Raw genomic sequence first — 2,500 nt, forward strand, 5'->3', positions numbered from 1 at the left:
ACGAGTCCTTTTGATGGAGGTATTTCAGGTCTGGTGTTTTAGGATTCATTTAATTGTCCCCAATCGACTATGTCGGTAGTGGAGGACCATAGTTCTCTTCCCCCCCCCCCTTTTTTTTATGTCATTTTCCTTTCATTTTTCCGATTACTTTTGTTTATTTATATCCTCTTTCTTTTGTTTTCATGTATATTTTTCTGTTTATTTATATAATCTTTCTCTTGTTTTTCTGTATACTTTTTCGTTTATTTATGTCATATTTCCTTTAATTTTTTGTCTACTTTTCTGTTTATTTATGTCATATTTCCTTTCGCTTTTCTATATAATTTTCCTTTTATTTGTCTTTTTTTCCTTTTGTTTTTGTGTATACTTTTCCGTTTATTTATGTCATTTTACTTTTGTTTTTCTGTATGCGTTTCCGTTTATTTATTTAATTTTTCCTTTAGTTTTTCTGTTTACTTTTCTTTTTGTTAATGTCATTTTTTTCTGTATACATTTCCCTTTTATTTGTATTGGCAACGTTTACCTTATCAATGTAACTTTTGTTAAAACAATCATCTGAAGAGGACTGGCGTGAAAGAGTTGGAAAACTCTTATGAATAAAAAATAGGAAATAAAACTTGCTTAAACATAGGAACATAAATGAGCATCACTGTTGCTTTCAATCAAATTTGATATCAAGGTAGATTGACATTAAGGTCGATAGTCGGTTGGTGTCATTTTTCTTTCCGTCAATGCAGCAAATATATATATTATGGATATACTTCCATATGATGTTACTTTTGTTTGGATTTAGAACAAACAATTTCTATTCAATCATGGACATAAATTTATAACAGGGAATAAGACCTTGCAATTCTGGTAATTTTGCTTCTTATTTTGATTTGCCAAAATAAGCTCGATTTTGTTTATTGTCCACCAACAAATTTGTATTTGATCTACTCTGTTGCGCCTTTTAACAAATAGTTGTGTGTCCATTGATTAAAATATTATAAAACTGGAATTTAGAATGAACAAACCTTGTCTTACAATTTGAAGTTTTACTTTGAAGGAATTCATCTATACTCGATCAAGGTCTCAGGTATCTATTGTGTACCTTATGTAATTAAATTAGTACACGTTATTTTTTCGGGCTTACCTTTTTGATATCTAACTATATACATTTTTTTTCGGTGATGACGTGAAAGGAATGTACGGCTATGATGATAGCGGATGGTTGGAGTGGCAGTCTCCTCAAAAGATTATTAAATTAGTTTTTTTTTTTTTTTTTTTTTTTTTTTTTTTTTTTTTTTTTTTTTTTTTTAAAGCTTCACAACCTCTACTGCTTTGTTTATACCAGGAGAGGGTAACTTTTATTTTGAGAAGAGGGCAATATGAAAAGGGGAGACTTAAGATGAGATATCAAAGGAAGCAAACAAGAGTCCTTGGAGAGAACTGGTTGCCTCGTCTTATCAAAGCAGTGAGGGGAACAGAGTTACTCCCCCTGTAATGTCTTAAACTCGTTAAATTATTAGAGTTTGGGGGAAAATTGCCAACGTTAGCTTCTTTCACTAATTGATTAATCAAGGGTTGTGTTGGCCGACGTGGTAACGTTCCTGACTGGTAATCGCCTGACTGGGGTTCGAGTCCCACTCTAACTCGTTATTTTCTTTGGTCTCTGCTACCTCAGCATCCTTGTGAGCTAAGGATGGAGGGTTTGGGGGAGCGTATTGGTCTATCTGCTGAGTCATCAGCAACCATTGCCTGGCCCGCCTTGGTCCTAGCTTGGGTGGAGAGGGGTTTGGGCGCTAATCATATGGTGTCTCTAGCTCTTTGTCCTGCTTGATAGGGCAATGTCACTGTCCCTTGCCTCTGCCATTCATGAGTGGTCCCTAAACCTTTAATGAACTAATAGTAAGTAGAAATGTAGGCCTATTTGAAATGATTTATATGTTGTCAGTCTCTAGGGCATTGTCCTGCTTGATAGGGCAATGTCACTGTCCCTTGCCATTGCCATTCATGAGTGGCCCTTAAACCTTTAATTAATTAATTTTAACTTGAAACATATGTGAAATCATTTGTACTTTGTTTGGTTTTTCAATATTTATACAATCCAAAAAGTTTCCAATGATCAAATTTCCTCCTTTGATGGTGGGTACATGTAGAGAAAATAAGGAATTTCCTTATTATGCTTTTGCATCATTCTTATTCTTAGCTAAATCATCTGGTCTATCTGCTCACATTCGTTGTAAAAAGACGATAGCTGTTATGAAATAGTTATTTTTTGTAAGACATTGATGGTGTTGCATATATTAGCATTGCTCATTTAATTTCTTATACAGTCGTTATCATGCAAGTAAAGCTACTTTCAATTCTGTTATGTTGTTTCTGCAGTCTTTGTATTTTTACATCAAATTAATATTCTCAATGTTTTCCTTTCGAGGTTTTGAAGTTAGTGGTGAATTTTTTTTTTTTTTTTTTTTTTTACACCAGGCTTTCTTACTAGAAAGTCGTAATATTTTTT

Source organism: Palaemon carinicauda, chromosome 14, assembly GCF_036898095.1.
Source record: "Palaemon carinicauda isolate YSFRI2023 chromosome 14, ASM3689809v2, whole genome shotgun sequence".
NCBI lineage: Eukaryota > Metazoa > Arthropoda > Malacostraca > Decapoda > Palaemonidae > Palaemon > Palaemon carinicauda.